The 23,416-nt window shown below is 37.8% G+C and overlaps 1 protein-coding gene across 5 annotated transcripts in view; it reads left to right on the top strand.

The window, feature by feature from the left end:
- LOC126262573 (S phase cyclin A-associated protein in the endoplasmic reticulum) overlaps positions 1 to 23,416 on the top strand; it is a 620,393-nt gene that overhangs the window by 178,496 nt on the left and 418,481 nt on the right. The window lies entirely within an intron of this gene.

The following is a 23,416-nucleotide window of genomic DNA, read 5'->3' as shown; positions in this document are numbered from 1 at the left end:
AACTGATATTTTTAAATGTAATCTTAGAATAAATATAACTTGAACTTATTTGAAGATAAAATAACTACAGATATATTGTTGAAACAATGTACAAAAGAGTACCAAACGTAAGTGTAACCCAACTGAATGGTTGTACATGGGGCAAAGTCCAAGAACTCCACACATATAGTAGTGAAATCGTAGGAGATTGGTCCAGCATGTAATAGAAGTGAACTTGGGTATTATACTTCTTAGCTGAAATGTACAGTAACAGAATCAAAGTAATGAAAAGTTTTACTTCATCCAATGGAAGCCAGTATGATAAAAATTATTGTTCAGATGACTTTTTTAATATTTTTTTGTGGAATCTAAAATTTAAAAACCTCTCTCACACCGGCCTGATTTAGCTTCACTGATCAGGATAGTAAAAACATGCGTATGTTAAGGGAATTTTCATTCACAAAGCAGGCTTATCACATTCACACAGTTCAATAATGTTCTATCCTGATTAAATTGAGCTTAACTTAAAATTCCATAAGGCAGTGAAGCAATTTCGAAGTCTCGGTGCGACGAAAATTGTCAGTCGATCTCCTGGAAACATTTTTAATAATTATTAACTTTCGGTGATCACATGGGGAAGACCGGAGATCTGCTGGTAAGACCGTATTAGCCTATTTATTTGAAGTAACTGGATATCTTGAGCATACAAAACGGCAGGTTCGTCCAGTGTAAATCAGACGTTTCCCACTGATCCCGTGCAACACAGCGTAGTAAGCAGACACTGACAATAATAATCAGTTAAATAATACGCGAACACACTTACTTTAGTTTAGTTCATGTATTAAATTCCTTCTCATACAGAATCTCATCAAGATGGCGACTAGCTCAACAATACATACATATACATCCTCCTTCTTTTACGACTAATCGGCAAGAAGTCCTTCATTCTTTTCATAAGAGAAAACATAGATAGCAGAGAAGCTATTCCATGGAGTAAATGGACGCTCCAAGGAATAATTGGGATTGAAACTACTTTGCATTGATAATTGGTATGATAAGAAGAGATATTTCGAGATATGTACTGAGTTATATAATTTATAAAATTTCTGAAAATAACGCAGAGAGACCGCTGCAAGAGACATTACAACTTTTAGGGCTGTCACTCTTCTTACAAAATAACAAAAGTGGTAATTGTTGTAGAGGCCGATAAACCTAGTGATAAATGCACCATGAGTAAATGAATGGTAGGTGCTGTGCAGGCACCCTTAAAATCTCTTAAAGCATTAGTTTTTGAGCTTAGATGAATACACAAGGTATCCTATTTCTTAAATGATGTCAAAGTGATAGTGTATCCCATATTACCTCAAGAGCTAGTAAGCTATTCCGGATAAAAAATATTGGGACAAATCTGCAAGTCAGTAGATTTTCACCACTAACACTATTTCACACAGAATGGTAAATCATGATTTGTGCATATGTATTATGACTATCTAAAAAACCGCACAATTTTGTAAGTACCAGCTTACATTCTAGTTGTCACTTTAAAGTGAGTTTGAACTATTTATTAACAAGAGCCATAATGTTATAGACAGGTATGAACTGCCAAGTATTATTGTTTTTATTCTATTAAGTTTTATGTGCATCTTTTATATTTTTATATACTGTAGACTGTGAAGATATCAAATTTACAGCTGAAATTTGTTATGACTGTCAATATATAATATGATTGCATCTAAAAAAAAAATGGTATGATACATCAGTCATCTTTCTCTGTAGACAGAACATTGTTTCTTCCAAATATTTCTTGAGAGTGAGAATGTAGTGGTGTGGAAATGATTAAGAGCTGCAATACTTCAGCAGTGTGGGTTATAGTTATTGTCAGGTATTAATTATACTCTGAAATGTCAGGTGGACTTTCCACTTCATATATTAACTGGCAGATGATCCCCCTGGGTGAATTGTAGCTAGATTCTGTTTCAGATTTTGTCTTGATTTCACTAGTTGGCCAACACATGTTTGTGCATAGATAGTTTTGTTGTGAAGTGATGAAAACCAAATTGTTGCAAGTAATGGGCAGGCAATACATGGCAGATGTGCCAAGACAGCCCATGAAACAGGAGTCTCAGCATGAAACTGAAGCCATTCAGTTTTTCAAGAGATAATGGTTACCCACTGAGTGACCTATACTGCAGAGAGAAGATACATATAGCGCTACAACCTTCAATGTTTACCACATATTTTGTATCAGTAGTTAAAAGCTGCCACGTTAAGTGGATATATCGACTCAGGCACAACCCAACAGCATTTATCATGAATAAGTGCTCCTACAAGTGGAACTGCAAGGCAGTCGCTGTCCCCACTTTAATAACATGTGCAGACCAATCGCACAAAGTGCTGAGACCATACAAATACTGCAAACTGCGTCATAATAACGAGCATCACAAAATTCAGTAAGCAACATCTCAAAATGCTCATTCCCATCAACATTGCTACTGATAAAAAAAAAGTGAAAAAATGGAAACGTATAAGAACAGATCTAAAACTGTCAGCTCATTCCATAGTCGTGTTTACTGATGAGTCTGAAAAGAATCTTTAAATAAAAGTAAACATATATAAAGTCTGTCAAAGGGAATCATCAGTTCATACTCTGAACCATCAGCTCCCATGTGTACACAGTCTGGGCAGCATGAAAATGATGAAACCTCACCTATAAAATTACTCTGGTACTGTAACAAATCCTGAATGGGACAGTGAACATGTAGAGGAGCTGAAACTAATAGCTCACAGAAGTTGATAGTATTTGAGGCTCCTAGCATCGCATTATAAATTTGTTGAAACCTGTTTGCTAGGAGATTACGGTCTCCACCAAAAGGAGGACATAAGTGAGGAAGGAGCTAAAGAAGGTGTTCCCATCTTGTTAATGAAACATATGTTACCTCGCCTCTCACCCTCAACACCAACTTGCAAGCAGTCTCTGTAATAGTTTATGTGATGTTACGGTAACTGTATGTTTATCACACATATACTCTAATAACACTGTAGAAGATGGGGCTCTGACAGTCCTTGGAGCACAGGTTCCCTGTTTGTTCCTAGTATTGTTTCAGATGGTGCAGCGATAAAATACTGGTCTCATGTAGAGGAGGTTGGCTGTTCAAATCCCATCTGACAATGCAGATTTAGGTTTTCCATTATTTCCATAAAATTGCTTAGCTATAATGTTGAGATCATTTCTTTGAAAAGAACACAGCTGATTTCCTTCCACAATCTGAATGTGTGCTGTATCTCTAATAGCCTCATTGTTGGTGGAATGTTCAGCCCTTCTCAGTTCAGATTGTTCAAGACATCTCAATAAGTTCTTCAGCTCTCATACAGCTCAGTGAGAAAGGGATGACGATTTACACTAGTGACTACTTCACAGTTAGGTACACTTTTCAGACTGGGTAGTGCCTAAAAGGGAACTGTCAAAATGGATATTGTACAGCCAGCAAGCTGTATTTGAACAATGCAACAATTTCCAAAAATGTGTATATCTCATCATAATTCACTGATTTATCTGTTCCACGGTTTTCAGGCTAGCTATTTATATATTCTGTTCTCTTGGTGCATAAATAGTGCAACTGAGGATTGCTATGCACTCTGTGGAAGTCCAAATACATAGAGCTACGCAGCTGTTTGGGTCAAGGACAAGGAACTAATGAACTATTAAAAGTAGCAGGATGAAACGTGACAAATGTTGCTGCATCAAGTCAGCTGTTCCACTATCTCAAAACAAATATGGAAATCTATCATAATGATTTCCAGATAGAGCAGTCAGCCACCTGTAACAGCTGTGCTGAAGGAAGGATGTCTTTCCGAACAGTAACTGCAGGCAACCCAGAGATTGGTAGGACATTCAACCAAGGCTACAACCATCACCTGCCTGGATCAGGTGTCCTATAGAGAGTGTTACATTGGACTTTCAATACAACATTTCTGAACTCCCGCCAATGGACTTGCTGCAGTGGTAATAACAGTTCCCATCAGATCACCGAAGTTAAATGCTGTCGGGCTTGGCTGGCATCTGGATGGGTAACTGCCCACTGCCAAGTGTTGCTGGCAAGTGGGGTGCACTCAGCTCTTGTGAGACAAATTGAGAAGCTGCTTGATGGTGAAGTAGCAGCTCTGGTCCAAAAACTGACAATGGCCAGGAGAATGGTCTACTGATCACACGCCCCTCCATATTTGCATCCAGTGATGCCTAAGGGCTGAGGATAACATGGCAGTCGGCCAGTACCATTACGGTCTTGCGAGGCCTGTTCGGATGGAATTTAGTTGAGTGTAGTGTTTATATCTGAACCCCCTTTTATTAGAGGGGGGGGGGAGGGAGAGAGAGAGAGAGAGAGAGAGAGAGAGAGAGAGAGAGAGAGAGAGGAAGAAGAAGAAGAAGAAGAAGAAGAAGATAATACTGAATCAAGTGTAGCATTCTGTGGCACACTGACAGAAAGTTAAAGGAAACTATTATAGAAGTTTTTAACTGTGGAAGACTTCACATACTCCCAGCTTATGGAGGGAGGCAGTATGGCCACCATCCTCAAAACCACAGATGGAACAAATATCTAAGTAATTACAAAGGTATTGGCATAACATCCTCAGTTCTGAGCTTATATTTTATGAATACAAAGTTTATATTGGTTCCAGAATGAGATTTTCACTCTGCAGCGGAGTGTGCGCTGATATGAAACTTCCTGGCAGATTAAAACTGTGTGCCCGACCGAGACTCGAACTCAGGACCTTTGCCTTTCGCGGGCAAGTGCTCTACTGGCAGAAGTAAAGCTGTGAGTACCGGCCGTGCTACGGTAGCTCAGTTGGTAGAGCACTTGCCCGCAAAAGGCAAAGGTCCCGAGTTCGAGTCTCGGTCGGACACACAGTTTTAATCTGCCAGGAAGTTTTATATTGGTTATCAGTGCATTGTTCTGTGACAAAAAGAAAACTAAAATGCCGTACTAAATTAAAAAATTGAAACACTGGAAACTCCAGATTGGAGTATCAACAATGTAAGAAAAAGATAGATTGCTGCTCACCATAAAGATAACACGTTGAGCTGCAGGTAGGCACAATGAAAACACATGTACACATCACCTTTCGGCCAAAGCCTTCATAAGAAAAGGAAACACACAGACACACATTTGTTCATACAAGCAAGCACACCTCACGCACACATTACCACTATCTTCAGCTGCTAGGACCAGAATTCCGGTCTGAGTTGCTGGAGATGGCTGTTGTGTGCATGAAGTGTGCTTGCTTGCTTGTGTGTGTGTTTTTTTCATTTTCTGATGAAGGCTTTTTGGCAGAAAGCTTTTGTCTTAAATGTCCTTTTGTTGTGCCTGTCTACAAATCAGTGTGTCAACCTTATGGTGAGTAGCACTTTATCTTTTCCTTAGATTAAAAAGTCGGTGTGACTCAGCAAAATTTTAGGACATGTTCATAGTGAATACTGTTTATGTTAGAATATAACTGGAATACATGCAATACCCAGAAAACTCAGTATTAAACATCTAAATGGTATGAAACAGTGGCACTGGACTGTGAAAGCGTAGGTCATTGCTGAATTGTAGACCCAGTGCTACACAGAAAAAAGTATCTTGCTGTATTCTTGTGGTGAAATAAACAGTCAGTCATTCAGTAGTGTTCTGTTAGCATATTGCAGGATATTCTAAATACATTTACTTAAAATTGCTAAAAACAGAGAAATTATCTTTATTTCTCATAGAAATGCGGAATGTGTGATAAACAGCTTTCTTCAAGAAGATACTACCACCTAATGGGTACATGCAGAAATGAAAACAAGTGATGCACAGAAAACATGTTACATAAAGTGTATGATGCAATCAGGTACACACAGTTTAGTTTACTCCTTGAGTCAAAAGAATAATAAAAGTTGGATGTTAGATTAGATTAGATTAGATTAATACTAGTTCCATGGATCATGAATATGATATTTCGTAATGATGTGGAACGAGTCAAATTTTTCAATACATGACATAATTAAGTTAATTTAACAACATACTTAAGTTAATATAACAACGTTTTTTATTTTTTTGTGCTTTTTTATTTATTTATTTTTTATTTTTATTTTTTTAATATATTTTTTTTCTTAATTTATATCTAAAAATTCCTCTATGGAGTAGAAGGAGTTGTCATTCAGAAATTCTTTTAATTTCTTATTAAATACTTGTTGGTTATCTGTCAGACTTTTGATACTATTTGGTAAGTGACCAAAGACTTTAGTGCCAGTATAATTCACCCCTTTCTGTGCCAAAGCTAGATTTAATCTTGAATAGTGAAGATCATCCTTTCTCCTAGTATTGTAGTTATGCACACTGCTATTACTTTTAAATTGGGTTTGGTTGTTAATAACAAATTTCACAAGAGAGTATATATACTGAGAAGCTACTGTGAATATCCCTAGATCCTTAAATAAATGTCTGCAGGATGATCTTGGGTGGACTCCAGCTATTATTCTGATTACACGCTTTTGTGCAATAAATAATTTATTCCTCAGTGATGAATTACCCCAAAATATGATGCCATATGAAAGCAATGAGTGAAAATAGGCGTAGTAAGCTAATTTACTAAGATGTTTATCACCAAAATTTGCAATGACCCTTATTGCATAAGTAGCTGAACTCAAACGTTTCAGCAGATCATCAATGTGTTTCTTCCAATTTAATCTCTCATCAATGGACACACCTAAAAATTTGGAATATTCTACCTTAGCTATATGCCTCTGATTAAGGTCTATATTTATTAAGGGCGTCATACCATTCACTGTACGGAACTGTATGTACTGTGTCTTATCAAAATTCAGTGAGAGTCCATTTATAAGGAACCACTTAGTAATTTTCTGAAAGACAGTATTGACAATTTCATCAGTGAATTCTTGTTTGTCAGGTGTGATTACTACACTTGTATCATCAGCAAAGAGAACTAACTTTGCCTCTTCATGAATATAGAATGGCAAGTCATTAATATATATTAAGAACAACAAAGGACCCAAGACTGACCCTTGTGGAACCCCATTCTTGATAGTTCCCCAGTTTGAGGAATGTGCTGATCTTTGCATGTTATGAGAACTACATATTTCAACTTTCTGCACTCTTCCAGTTAGGTACGAATTAAACCATTTGTGCACTATCCCACTCATGCCACAATACTTGAGCTTGTCTAGCAGAATTTCATGATTTACACAATCAAAAGCCTTTGAGAGATCACAAAAAATCCCAATGGGTGGTGTTCGGTTATTCAGATCATGCAAAATTTGATTGGTGAAAGCATATATGGCATTTTCTGTTGAAAAACCTTTCTGGAAACCAAACTGACATTTTGTTATGTTACATAGGCAGGTGGTTAAATAACTTTGTAGTGCAGGCCATGAAGCAAAAGGCAACTGTTGCCTTACCTGGATCCTAAAGATGATGACTTTCCTTAGTCAAAGAATGTACCAGTTCAATGCTGTCTTCATAGAAAAGTCACTTGCATAAGTGCAGCAGCATCAGGTTGTTGATGGTAGATCGATACTTCCTGAACCCACGGTTATGGGTTCCTATGAAAAGAGCATTAAATTGGCACATGCATTGATTTAGATAAATTATACATTTAGGCTTCATCAATTTGTTTTTCATGATAGGCTGTCTGTGTTCCTATTGTCTTTCCTAATATAAAGCTGTATTCGGTCATAAGATGGTGAAGTCGTGCTTTACATATTTGAGTAGCAGAATGAATTCCCTTAAGAAATTATTTTAAGTGCAACCCTTTCCACTATTGCCATCAGTCAGTTCCATATTCATGGACAATTCTGGATGTTTGTACCCTCCTTCAACCTGTGTCATTTCAAACTAACGGTAATCAAGCTAGAGGAAGGGGCTACACAAACTAGTTTTAAATTTTTTGCAAACTGGTGTGCACATGTTTGTTTGTTTGTTTTATTTTTATCTGCTCTCATCATCATGATCTTCATTTACCTATTTAACAAATGAGGGATGTCACACCAAGATTCAACATGGTTTCTGGCTCTTAACTTTGTTGCATGAGCACCCTGAAAGCAGGCTTTTTGAAGGTGAAGGCAAGGTTCATGTTAACACTTATCATCTGTAAGTACAGCAGCCATAGGTCTTGGGGAGCAGACAGGGTGCACATACTCTACTATTCAAGGTTTAGTGAGATTGTAGATGGCATGTGGGTGCTGAGCACACAGATCTGTGGGATCTACTTGCTCAACATCCTCAGTGCAATCAGTCGTGATGGCATTAGGCTGGCCGCAAGCTCTCACAGGCCCAGTTGCATGCACAGCTTTTGTACTGTGACTGTTTTGGTTGTCACTTGGCATCAGGTGGCAGCTCCTCTTTTTGGCATACGGGCTCTTGCTTGTACCAGAACCAGTAAACCACACTTTGCACACCCTGTTGTGGAACCAAGTTTCATTACACATCTGTAACAAATACTGGTTCTTTGAATTTGTGAAACTATTTTTTCACTTTTCCAATGATTATGATTTCCAGTTTCCAAGCCATCTTCATAAGAAACTTGTATAAACTTACTTGAACATTTTCATTTGCTTAAAATGTATCCCATCAAAATGACTTTACATTGATCCGAAATCCTCAGCCACTACTTCAAAAGTAGGTTTCTTGTAGATTTTATAATTATGTGCTACATTTCCCCGCTATTATCTCATAATGCCAAATCTTCTATTTGTCTTCTGCATAAATCTTTTTTAAAATTTTTGAGAACATCAGGCCTATCCTTGTTCAAAACAATTATTCTCTAATTTCATTGTAAATTATGTGAAAAAATGTTATGCTTACAAAACCATATTTTCATAAGTTACCAGTACAAGTGTTTTGGATATGTAATTTATTTTTGTTGCAAATCAGTGTTTGTGGTTTGCAGTTGTGCCAAAGAATGCATCACCTCTCAATTTCATTGTATATCAATGCACATACACATGTGTTTTTGAGAATTTTTGGAAGCTACCATTGTCCTTAGTAAAAACTATGAGAATTTGTAGTGAACTGGTGTTTTTGATTTAGTTACTGTAGCAGATTTTCTAACAAACATGTTATGTAGGATCTAGTTTTCCCGTAAAAAGGAGTAACTGTATATATTATCTGCATTTATCATTCATTAACTCTGCTTTTGACTTTTCCAACAACCTTGAGGATTGTCCAGAAAGTAATGCACTGCGTTTTTTTTCTCAGCCGAAAACAATGCTATGAATGCTACGTTAGATAGCGTAGCTGTAGGATAGTTTCTCACTGCAGAGAAAGAAACTGTGGGGAATATTCACAAATGCTTGTGCAAAGTCTTCGGAGCATCTGCTGTCGACAGAAGCACAATTAGTCACTGGGCACAGAGGGTGAGGTAATCAGAAGGCGGTTCAGCAGAGCTCCACAATTTACAGCAGTAAGGGAGACCATCCACGGCTGTCACACCTGACCTAGCCCCCTCGGACTTCCACTTGTTTGGGCCATTAAAGGATACAATTTGTGGAAGACATTTTGAGGACGATGAGGAGGTAATTCACACATTTATGCACTGGCTTCACCACCAGGACATGGACTGGTACTGACAGAGGGTATACATGCCCTTGTTTTGCACTGGAGGAAGCCCATAGAACGGGATGGAGATTACATGGAAAAATAGGGTGTGTAGATAAAGCACCATTCTTTCCTGTGTGTAATTCTCATTATGTTCAACAAAGAATTGTTGAAGGAAAAAAACTATGATGCATTACTTTCTGGACAATCCTCATATAATTAACATCAAAATGTCTTAGGAAACTGGTAATTTTTACCACAGATTTTGTGTTACTTTAATAGAAATCTCCTTTTGTGTATTTGCTTCAGTTCTTGTATGAAATTAGCAACCTTCTAGCTCAACAGATTAAAAGATAATCAACAAGCTTAAATTAAAGTTTTTTGTTTGATGCCTTTTTATACATTGCACCAGCCAAAACACAGCCCCACTGTGAATGCTGTTCTTGAACATGGGATGAGTTGGTTGACATTTGTAAGCAGCTGGAAATCGCGCTGCCCACTGTCAAACAATTGGCAGCTGCTGTGAATCGGTGTGTTAGAAGAGCTCCTGAGAGTCATGTACCTGTGACACCGATGCCAGGTGTACCTCAAGTACTATCCTGCCCTGTGGGTCATGTCTCGTCTGCAGAAAGTACAGGTTCTGTCATTACTCATCCACTTGATTGTAAGTGGCATTTCAATGGTAGATCTAGCTGGCCTGTACAGGGTGGATGGGCACCAGGGAGGACTCAGGGTATTGTTAAGTCTCCCTAATCTACAAGTCTGAATGCTGTCTTTCACTGAAACCAAAAATGTGCACTCCGTACGTATGCCTGAGCACCTCATTCAGAGGTTTGAGGCCTCCCTCAGGCATGGGTGTATGTGTCATCCTTAGCATAAGTTAGCTTAAGTAGTGTGTAAGCTTAGGGACCAATGACCTCAGCAGTTTGGTCCCATAAGACCTACCACAAATTTCCAATTGCACTTCATTCAACATGTTGAAGAGGCTATTTCAGCAGCCATTGAGAGAACACTGTACAGCCAACTGCAGACTGTGGCACACATTGGAACAAATGGTGCCTTTCATATGAACTCTGAGGTCATACTTGGGTAATTCCAGCAACTGGAAGAGGAGATTGAGAAGACCAGGCTTGTGCATGGAGTTTCAATGAAGCTCACAATTTGCAGCATCATCCCCAGGACTGATTGTGGCACTTTAGTTTTGAAATGAGTGAAAGGGCTGAACCAGAGACTTCAAACATTCTGTAACAAGCTACTGCGACTATAGGGTTGAGAACTGTAGGGCTCCCTAAATGGGTCAGGTATATGCTACACATCAGAGGCTGCTACTCACGTAGTTGACTGTGTGTAGAGTGCACACAAGGACTTTTTAGATTAGGAGACTTTCCACCCAATCCATATAACGATAGCTGTAGGAAACCCAGAAGTATTGGTGTATGATGGAAAGAAATGCCTCCCACAGGTGAGAGTATTAAAACACTAATGGTACACTGCCGAAGCAGTCACAACAAAGTGCCAGAGTTTGAAAACTGTGCAACTCACATAATACTAGGAACAGAAAGCTGGTTAAAACCTGAAGTTGATAGCAGTGAGATGTTTTGGAAAAAATTTAAATTTACTTTGTAAGTATGGGCAAATGGGAAATGGAAGTGGTGTATTTGTTACAGTAATCAAGAAACCCAAATCCCTGGAGACAGAAACTGAAGCTACATGTGAAATTGCTTGGGCAAGACTCAGTATCAGGAGTTGGCACAAAATGATAATTGGATTCATCTGTCGCCTACCTGACTAATAGTCTGATGTAACTGAAAACTTTCGAGAAAATCTCAGATCACTTGTACATAAGTTCCCTAATCATACTGTAATCATTGGTGGAGACTTAAGTCATACAAAAATTAACTGAGAAAATTACAGTTTTGCCACTGGTGGTCATGATAAGACATTCTGTGAAACATTGGATCTAATGGCAACAAATAGACCTGAGCTCTTTGAGGCGGTCTGCATCAAAAGTGGCACCAGTGACCATGATGTAGTTGCAGCAGCACTGATTACAAAGTACAAAGGGCAACTAAAACAAGCAGAAAGATTCTTATGTTCAATAAGCTAGATGAAAAATCAGTAGTGTCATATCTCAATTAGGAACTACAAACTTTCAGCACAGGGCTGGAGCATGTAGAGGAACTATGTCTGAAATTTAAGAGAATAGTAGACCATGCACTGGATAGGTATGTACCCAGTAGAACAGTTCATAAAGAAACTTCTAAAGAAACAGAGATTACTGCATAATAGGTGTGAAACAAAGCATAGGGCTGTAGATAAAGAGACGCTGAATGAAATAGGTTTGGATGTCAAGAGAACAATGTGTGATGGCTTCAGTGACTACCACAGCAGAATATTGCCAAATGGTATTTCAGAAAACCCAAAGAAATTCTGGTCGTATGTAAAGGCTGTTAGTGGCATCAAAGGTAGTGTCCAGTCCCTAGTGAGTGAAACAAAAACTGAAATTGAGGGTAGCAAAACAAAAGCTAAAATGTTTACCTCCATTTTCAGATGTTCCTTTACAAAGGAAAACCCAGGAGAATCACCCCCAATTTAATCATCATATCACTGAAAAGAGTGAAATAAGTATTAGTGTCAGTGGTAAGGAGAAACGGCCAAAATTGTTAAAATTGAACAAAAGCTCCCGGGCCCAGTGGAATCTCTGTCAGATTCTATAATGAAGTTTTGGCTGAGTTAGCCCCTCTTCTAACTATAATCTGTTGTACATCCCTTGAACAAAAAAACTCTGCCCAATTCTTGGAAAAAGGCAGAGGTCACACCTGTCTACAAGAAGGGTGGTCGAAGTGATCTACAAAATTACAATCCAGTATCCTTGACATTGATTTGTTGTAGAATCTTTGAACATATTTTGAGCTCAAACATAATGAGGAATCTTGAACAGAATGACCTCCTTAATGCCAACCAGCATGGATTCCTGAAACATCGATCATGTGAAACCCAACTTAAGCTTTGGATCAAGTGAATTTGGTAAATGCAGTATTTCTTGATTTCCCAAAAGCAATTGACTCAGTACCACACCTAAGCTTATTGTATATGATGTATCAAGTGATTGTGACTGGACTGAGGACTTTTTGGTAGGGGGGACGCAGCATACTGTCTTGGATGGAGTCATCATCAGTAACTTCCGGTGTGCCACACAGAAGTGTGTTGGCACCCTTACTTTTCATGCTGTATGTAGATGATCTTGCAGACTATATTAACAGTAACATCAGGCTTTTTGCAGTTGATGCAGTTCTCTTTAATGAAATACTACATGAAAGAAGCTCTGCAAAATTATTCAGTCAGATCTTTATAAGATTTCAAAGTGGTGCAAAGATTGGCAACTTGTTTTAAATGTTCGGAAGTGTAAAATTGTGCACTTCACAAAACAAAAAAACATAGTATCTTATGACTATAATATCAATAGTCACTGCTGGAATCAGCCAACTCAAACAAATATCTGGGTGTAACACTTTGTAGGGATATGAAATGGAATGATTACATACGTTTAGCCGTGGGTGCAGCAGGTGGTAGACTTTGGTTTATTGGTAGAATACTGGGGAAGTGCAATCAGTCTACAAAGGAGATTGCTTACAAATCACTAGTGTGACCAGTTCTAGAATATTGCTCAAGTGTGTGGGACCTGTACCAGATAGGACTAACAGGGGATATTGAACATATACAATGAAGAGCAGCACAGGTCTTTTCAATCCATGGGAGAGTGTTACAGAGATACTGAAGGAACCAAGCAGGAACACTCTTGAAGATAGATGTAAACTTTCCCAAGAAAGTCTGTCAGCAAAGTTTAAAGGACTGGCTTTAAATGGAGACTCTAGGAATATAATACAGTCTCCTATATATTGCTCACATAGGGCTCTTGAGGATAAGATTAGAATAATTACTGCACGCATAGAGGCATTCAATCAATCATTCTTCTGATGCTCCATATGTGAGCGGAATTGGAATGAAACCTAATAACTGTACAGAAGGACATGCCCTCTGTCATGCACCTCATGTTAGTTCAGAAAGTGTAGGTGTAGGTGCAGAAGTGGTGGTAAATTTTAAGTTCGTTACATGGAGGTATTTAATATGTGTTACTGTGTTTTGATGTTTGTTGCTAACACTGTAACTGAAAACTTTTTCCTTCATATTTTGTCATTAATCTGTATACGAAGCTAGCTGTCATCAACTACACACATCAAACAAGTTTTGCATCACCCTGGTGACCAGAACTACTTAACTCTTTTCCTCGTGATTCTGATCATTTCCCAGGGTGTTAAAACATTGTTCCACCTAAATGAATTCTCTAACAACAGGTCAGTTCGCTTCATTGACTTTGGTGTGGATAAAGGGTTCTTCAGTTGCATTGCTGTCACACTCTTCTTCAATGGAACACACTTATTTACTTCATTTGCATTACTTAGCTAATTAAATCCCAGTTCATGGGTACTGCTGTTTAATCATTCATGGATGTTTTTGTTATCTATGTCTCCACAACCAGAAATCAGTGTCCTAAACAAATATACACATTTTAATGATGATACAATACCTCACATTACACTTTACGTTATCAAAAATCACTGAAGTGTACACAGATAATTGGCAGCCCGAATAACCAGTGTTTGCTTTATTTGCTGATAACTAAGAATCTGAAAAAGACATTATCATCAGTGGTGCATATCATCATGACATTTCTCACCCAAGTTTTGAAACTAAATTACGGAACAATAAATTAAAACGCTCTCCATTCTTGTGACTACACAATTTTATTTTATGTCCCAAATATTTTTCACCTCAGTTGTGACACGTGCATAATTTTTTCTGTTTATTGCTTCTTTTGGTACATTACATGTGTTTCATGGCTATCATATGAAATGAAGCATGTTGTAATTCCTACAACTGATTTGTTCTGAGCTGTACTTAATTAGTATTTGGCTGCTGAATGAGTTGTTTTCTGCTAGCATCGGAATGGAGCTTAAATTCCATTATGATACTTGATAGAACTCGTGATATTATTTGTATGTCATGTTCACTTGCCGGGAAGAAAATTTTTGCAAACAAGTCATTAGTAATCCAAACATTTCTCCCTCATGCATCATATTTTTAATATTCTTTTGACTTGTCAACAACAAAAATATTAAAATTATCGAAAAATGTTCACAAATAGGGTTAAATATTATTCCTGTTTTTCAAAAATCTTTTGTATGGTTAAGTACTTCTCCTTTTGATAATCTTTCCTTAATTTGCTAGGGTGCTCTAAAGCACTTTAGTCAAAACACCACATTACCACCGTGCTTTATTATATTCCTTCATACAGTGAAAAATTACATACTCACTGTAATAGGTACTTGTGTTAGTGCCTCTCTTTTGTTAGATGATGACATATATACTATTGTAAGTAATACATAAACAAGACGAATTCACATGCACGCCTTAATAGAAAAACTGAGTGACACTGTTGTAACGAACCAGCTGTAGCTGCCAGATGACATCACAGCTCGCGATTCAGTATGGCGGGCAAAAGTGTGGGACGTCAATTTTACACCTTCAAGGTACAGTGCGTGTGAACGTCAATTGCCTTCAGCTTTTCATTGTTCCCAATAAAGAAGTATGCCAAATATGTCTATAGGAGAGCTTGTAAGCGTGCTGGAATGTTACTACTGGTGTTCGCTGCTGGAGAGTACTTAACCAGGATACCAATTCCGTGAATGTGATCTGTCAGTCGTATGTTCTTAATCACATTTACCTTTAAATCTTCTCTTTCTGCACTTGTGCTCCTGCTATGGATCGCTACCCGTAGCTATATTTCTCCACCGTCTGCAGGAAAGCATTGTGATATGGACGACTTATGTTTGCTACCAACTAACTACGAAATCCTGTAACCACTCCATTTCAAAATCCGTACGTATTTAGTAGTTCCCATAACACCTTCAACGTATCATTTAAACATTCACATTTAAGCTCTCAATAACCAAACTTGTTGATAGATCGTTAGTATTCCAAAGTAAAGAAGTAAGCAAGAAATTTATTAAGTAATCCTATACAACCTTCTTTTTCTTTTTTTCTTTGGGAACAACAGCCATTATCGTCTCGACCTCTTCTTCTTTGGTGTTCACGGTAGCGCAAAGTCGTGATGTCAAAGTGTAAACAGCTCCTTCCCATTATTAAAACACTTGCCCTCCATCACATCATGTGGCAGTATAGTGCTTACATTTACGTTTCATCCCTGGCAAAAATAATAAAATAACATGTGCGCACTACTGCCACAAATCAAGGTTCCTTCATGACCATTTTTCATCCGCACAGTAGAAAGGAAGTGGAACATATTGCTACCTTGAATGGCAACATGTACTAACAAAGTACTAGTTTTTTAATATAAAATGAATGAAATGATGTGTGAGGCCTTGTTTAGTGAATTTCAACTAAGATGTATTATTATATATTTATTTCCAATCAATAGAATTACTCTACATATAAAAAGGTTCTCTGTTCTTACCTCAGACAGGTGCATAAACCCTCCCCCAGGACGACCAAAGAACTAAGACAAATCTGCAGGGATCAGAGCATATGACAACCATACATATATCGAAAGTACCATTTATAGTTGAACAGCGATCCACTATTAAAAATCTAAAATACCACAGTTAATGTGTATATTGACTTGTACACCATAGGTCGTATGGGGTTGCCTCTTATATCATACACTGCCCGTACAAATTATGTAAAGTCGTAGTATGTACTAGCGCACTGTGACCGTTCCTGGTAGGAGTCAGCAGTGTTATAAAAGATGAGCGGACTACTGATCAGGTCACTTGGATGTCATCTTTGCAACAACGCAAAATAGTTTGACAGTGTTTGAATAAAACTGACATTGTTCCCACCAAATGAACTTATAAGCACTCAAGAACAACTGACGGAAATAAACTCACACACCCACTCCCATTTATGTAAGTAGTTTTGTATATCATTCACATAAACAACTGTACAAACCATACTCACACTTGAATATGCACGTGCTATTAGCCACGCTTCCATTACAATACGCCACAGTATTGTAGTGAGCCTCGTTCATTAACAAGTACAGACAGTTAATATGTCAGTCACAAATTTATAATTCACTACTTCAGTGCAATGCAAAGTGGAGCAAATGAATCTTGGTAAATGATAATTGAATTTAGTTTAGAAACTGTCAGAACTGACAGTTGCACCTTTTGAAATAACAAATGATTATCTGTTGCAGTTACTTCTCAATGACAGGTTCCTTAGAAAGAATGTGATCAGTGAACACAGCTCTAGCTGATTCAGTTTACAGACATAATATATTGAAAATCAATAGTTTCTTGCATGCAGAACCATAGAAGTCCAACTTAAGGAACGGATCTAAGAGAGATGAAATACAATCATCTTGGTTTTGCGTAATGAGTCGTCCGATTTTCTGTTAAGAGGTAATTAGCACATCCCTGCTTCCTTTGTCTTCACTTCACGGGTAGGTTGAGTAGTAGTGCATTACAAATTCCTTGGTCATGTTCAGTCTCCCTCTCCCCACATCGCATGATTCTGAATACGAACGATAAACAGAAAATGACGTCAACAAACGCAGTGCCTGACTCTCCCGTATTTATATTTTACAGATCGATTAATAGCAACAGAATTACAGGTTTCTATTATCAGTAAATACATTCACATTGAGTTATCACGTTAATGCAGTGCACAGTTTAACTTTCACATTTCAGTTCTGTTAAATATTGCTTATACAGTTATAACTCATAAAATTCTCACATTGCCTTGTACCAAGTACACACTGCATGTACACCTGGTCACCCAGTGTCTTGCGGCACTTCTTTATATGCAAACTTTTGTTACTTGTTGAAGCTGGCCATTCGTGCTCACTGTAGTGGTATAACTAGGATATGGCAAACGGGACGAGTATCCTTGCCGCCACTTTTTTGTAGGCACAATTTTGTGAAGGGCAAAAGAAAAGGAGAAAAAGTAGAATGAAGTAGGAGGAAGAGGAAGAAGAAGAATCAACTCTAATTATGCCAAGTGAGGCAACAAAATGAAGCTGTAAAGAGTATATTTTGCGATTGTTTGGTTTATTACGACTTTGCGTTGATGTAGCAGTGAAACAATGTTGAAGGTAATGCGTTATTGTTGCAAACAATTTGACTTTGAACAGTGTGTTTTCTGTGTTCGGAATTTGCATCACACAAAAAAGGTTATTTAAACGTGCACCATTTACTTCATAGTAAATTTGTGTTTGTCTCCAGAAGTAATAAAGTGGAGTGATCAGGATTAAACAAAAAAATAAAAAAAAAAAATTATGTTGCCCGTAGAAGGTGTGGAGCCCAGCCCAGTCCAGCACTGGGTGCCAATTACACTAGCTACAATTTTTCAAGCTACCTGTACTACAAAGACAGTGCATCTGAAAAGTTTTATTCACGTAACACTAATAAGTACTGTTCCACATTCTGGCTATGGATTTTACACTCCCTTATTTCTCTCTGTTATCAAAAAACAAATAAAACACTAAAATTCTAAACATTCTACCTCTTTTCAACAATTAAACGTATTACACTACACTCAATTTTCTTGCGCGCTTGGGGTGTTGAAGACGACAATGTCGTGTGTTCTTAATTTCAGTTTGTAACTTTCCTCAGTACTGTAAATCCAAACATTTTGCTTTATCAGGTATATTCACATTTTGGAAAGTTTTCCACATCGATATCCATTCTCTGCAAACCACTGTGAAGTGCATAACAGAGTACCTGTTATTTGTGATTTTTTCCTGTTCCATTGGTGTATGGAGCATTTGAAGAACGATTACTGAAATTCTTCTTCCATGTTGAAATTAGCCTATCTTGTCTTTATGATTCTATGACAGCTACTTGTTGGAGGTTGTAGTATATCTCTAGATTAATCACTTAAAATTGTTTCTTGAAACTTACTAGGCAGACTTTCGTGGGATAGTTTACATCTATCTTCAAGAGTCTGCTAATTCAGGTTTGTCGACATTTCTGTCGTGCTCTCCTGTGAGTAAAATACCTGTATGTGTTCATATCACCTATTAGTCATATTTGTTAGGGGTCCCACACACTTGGGCAGTTTTCTAGGATGGATTGCATAAGTGACTTGTAAGCAAGCTACTTTGGAGACTGATTGTGTTTCTCTAGAATACTACCAATGAACGACAATCTGCCACTTGCGTTACCTCTGACTGAGCGTATGTGATTGTCCCCACTTCATATCCCTACAAATTGTTACACCCAGTTATTTATATGAGTTGACCAATTCCAGCCATGACTCACTGATATTGTAGTCATAGCATACTATGTTTTACATTTCTGAACATTTAAACCAAGTTGCTAATATTTGTACCACTTTGAAATATTATTAGACCTGAGAGAATATTGTGCAGCGTTTTTTGGACAGTAATTCGTTGTAGGTAACTGCTATATCTGCGATAAGTCAGAGGTTACTACGAATATTGTCTGTAAGGTCATTAATGTACAATAATCTCTTCGTTTTTCCACTTTCTGTTCATGCCTCCTCAAACATTTTTATATTTCTCCTTCAGTTAATCCGCATTCGGTCATTCAGATTTAGGTTTTCCGTGATTTCCCTAAATCGATCCAGGCAAATGCCAGGATGGTTCCTTTCAGGGGGTACGGCCGGTTTCCTTCCTCGTCCTTGGCACAATCCGAGCTTGTACTCCGCCTCTAATGGCCTCAATGACGACGAGACGTTAAACTCAATCATCCTTCCTTCTTTCCTTATTCTTTTTGCAGTTGAGAATATATTCTGTTAAGGGATTTACATAGCCATTGTTTAATTGTCCAGTCTATCAGAAATAACATTGTCTGGGCGATAAACTGTATGAACGTCGGGTACAACTGCCCAGTTGAGGCAGCCCACTAGCTTGCATAAGAGGCTCGTTTTTTGCGACGATAAATAAAAGCATATAAAACGCAATCTTTAGTGGCTTGCGGGATAGTTTTTGGTTGTAAGCGTTTAGGACACGCACATTTTATAAAAAACCTTTTCTTTACATATGTTTCATTGTAGTATCTTGTGTTCAGTATTAGCAATTGTCGACAGTTCGCCCCCTTTCAAAATTTATAAAGCGCCCTTTTGACAACGAGGCGTAGCAATCTATGTTGCAATGTTAACCGCTGCGCCGAAAGAGGTGGCGCAATAGCTATAAAGAACTTGACTAGAAGAAATTTGGAGGAACAGGGCGCAGATCACAGGCTAGCTCTTCATATTTCAGTTTCCCGCGTTTCTCTAAATCACTTGAGGTGAATGCCAGAATTACCAGAATTATTTCGTTGAAATTAACACGGCCTGAACCTCCCCCCCCCCCCCTTTTTCACAATTTTTTTTCTTCATTCCATCGATAGCGGAATAAGAGCTGGTATTCTCAGAATGAATCTTTTACTATGCAATGGAGTGTGTGCTGCTCTGTTAGAGCGTTGTCCACGACAGGCAGATTCCGGGGTCGAGTGACGGTCCAGCACCCAGTTCTAATCTATTAGAAAGTTTTAAGCACTGGTGTTGTCAGCTGGGAATTTAATAAAGAACGATCATAATGTTTTACGGTCATAATTTCTCCCGCTAAAATTTAATCTTACGAAATTTTAGTAGCTTAATGTGTAACAACCGCGTCGTACTAGTTTCATTGTTGGCAATCCTGGTTCCTGTCTAGGACAGGCGGGCCAGCGTTGCCAACCCCAGAAGATAAAATTATGATATTTTGTATTTAAAATTATCGTTTTGTTATCTAAAATTATCGTATATTGATAATCTTAAGAAAACAAAAACAATATTGCTGATAATATGATGTACACAATATTTGTTTTCAATCGCAAATGGCAAAGTCTTCTCATTTTTTAAAATTTTTATCCATAAAACCTCCTAATTACGAACCAAAACGTCTCTAATCGCGATGTTAAGTGCTAAAATACGTTCAGAACCAGATAAACTCGGAAGTGCCAAAAGCATCACAGATTTTATGTAAGGAAAATTCGCTAACCCCGATCGAAAAGTAGCACTGTGTACGTAATATAATTAAAAATAATAATATAATTAAACTCGCCCTAATAAGCATCGTTGTCGAACTCCACATCGGTGAAATCGGCGTCACTATACCAATCAGATTCCTTCTTCTTAGCATAAATATTCGACGTGTTCATTGATGCAATCATTGCACTGGTTGGTTCGAACTGTACACAATTCTTCACACGCTGGGAAGTGAGCATTACTGCGCTGACTGTACCCGAATGTAACTTATTTCTCAATGGTGTCTTCACTAGATACATTTTTGAAAAGACCCGCTCACAATCAGCACTAGCATGTGGTAAAACTAATATATCTAGCACAAAGATTCCTATTTGGAGGAACTCTTGGTTACCATGAAGGTCCCTAGCGTTCTTTCACCCAAAATTCGTTCACCTCTTTAGACTGTATATTTTCGGGAAATTCTGCAACTCGCAATGCTCTCCACTGATCATCAATCATTTGCATAAGCCTTCTGTCTTTTGGAGAAATCCTCTGAACCGACTTTATAAGTGGAACAAGCGTTGACGGCCTTGCAGCACTTTTTGACAATGCTATTTCTGGTGTTAACCAACTCAACATTTTTAGAACAGAATTGTTGAAATCATACCGCTTTTTTATCTCACAACAAGATACTATAAGAAACTGTTGCACTCTGTAGTAGAAATCAGTCACTTTAGATTTTTGTGAGATGTTTTCAGATTGGCTCATGAAATCCATCACACCTACACCTAAATACATTTGTGTATAAGGCACAAGTTGGGCTGGGTTTGCTGGATCTATGTCTGTCAAATCAGTTTTATTGATATAATCAGGAGACATATAGCAGAGAAGGATTTCTTTGTACGTTTTGCACATTCTATCATGCAAAGAGCAAATTACTAATTTCTCGCTTTGAAAATATTGATTCAGAGACACAAATTTCGGTAGAATCCACTCGAGAAATATAAAAAATACACGTACAAAGTTGTCCCTGAATGCCTTTGCTAACTGTTCAGCTGCATACAGTCTTTCTTCTTTCCACTTGTAAGTGAAAAATAATTACAATGAATTTCATTGTTCTAGAATACGTGAAACAACAGTTAACAAAGATAACCATCTTGTTTGAGACGGATGCAGTATCTTGTGAGGTTCGACATTACAAAACTGTTGGAATTCCACAAACTGGGCTGTTCTTTTTGAACTATGCTTAAAGAACGAATATGTATCCCTTGCTATGCCTTCACATAGTCTTGGTAATTATTTGCAAGCCTCACTTGCACATAGGTGCAACGAATGACATATAAATTTCTGTATAAAAATACCAGGAAAATCTCTAATTATTCGACTAGCAACAGAATTATCTTGCCCCATCATTGTGTCGCACCCATCCGAAGCGAATCTTACTAAATTTTCAGGAGGAATATTATGTACTGACAAGGCTTTACGTACGAAATCGTACAAATGATTAGCAGTGGCACCTTCTTGAGCGGCCTCTGCATTTTTCTCGTCACACAGCTGTAATAACTGCCAAAATTTAGTATGTATTTTGGAGCTATCTTCATGAAAATACCGCACACAAATACACAAATTTTTCGTAACGGAAATGTAGGTAGATTCATCAATTAAGAAACTGAACTTTTGTCTCCGTAAAACTTCATTCAGTTCATACAAATGACATTTACCTATGACGTTCTTTATCACCCCTGTGGCTTTTGTTCTACCCAACTGCAAGTTCTCAACTATTTTAGAATCGGGAAAGGCACTTTTAATTACATCTGTTAAGTGATTGCCTGTATTAATAGAGATGTTATGTTCTGCCAAAAATCCACATAGCAATATTTCAGCCCTCTTGCCCTGCTTATCAAATGTATCAGACGATTTTGATTGTGATGAAAAGTCAAGTTTCTTTTGTAGAGGCCCGACACATTTTACGGCACTTACGTGTTTTTTCCCTTTAGCGTGATTTTTCACTACAGTCAACTCAGCACTGAATTCACATCTACAAACTTTACACCGAGCTTTATATGCATCATCACTCAGGTTGTAGCCAATCCTTGAAAGATAAATCAGTCAACCATTCCTTTCTGAACTTTTGTTTCAAACGTTTTAATTTCAACTCACCACACAGCCTCAATTTCTTCTGTGGGGTCCGCGGAGAATCTACATCACTGTTGTCACTTTTCATTATTTATATTTGAATACACTACTACAGTATTTATTTAAAGAACACCACACTTTAACTTCCCTTAAGAACAAAAAATCAATATTCGTTTAAGAGCACAAAGACAACTACCCGTGCATTCAAGTCCCAATTTCACCAGCAACTGATGACGATGGCCTAGCCCTAATAGCCCATATTGTTGTGAAACAATATTTGTTAGGCTGTAAGGGTATTCCCCGGAAGCGAATATACAGTGTTAAGAGTCGTTGGACTGTTGCGGGGAGTGGACGAGAGAAAAAGAGGAAATTGCTTATATTGAATGGAGTATGGACTTAAATATATGCAAACAGATTATTAACGTATGAAACTACTACAAGTATCAATTTATATTTATTTTAAATCTTCACAAAAATTATCGTAGAATCCGCAGTTACCAGCAATGTACTATCGTATATCGTGTTCACGTTGTAATTATCGTATATCGCGATAATGTATCGTATGGTTGGCAACGCTGAGGCGGGCAAGCTGAAACATGTTCAGTACCACATACTGCAACACTGAAGGTCGATGAACAATATGCAGCTTTGCAATTCGGTTTTTGCCTCAACGAGACTTCCTATCCATTGTC

This window comes from Schistocerca nitens, chromosome 6 (genome assembly GCF_023898315.1).
Source record: "Schistocerca nitens isolate TAMUIC-IGC-003100 chromosome 6, iqSchNite1.1, whole genome shotgun sequence".
Taxonomy (NCBI): Eukaryota; Metazoa; Arthropoda; class Insecta; order Orthoptera; family Acrididae; genus Schistocerca; species Schistocerca nitens.
The sequence above is the reverse complement of the archived record's forward strand: the minus strand, read 5'-3'. Positions and strand labels throughout refer to the sequence as shown.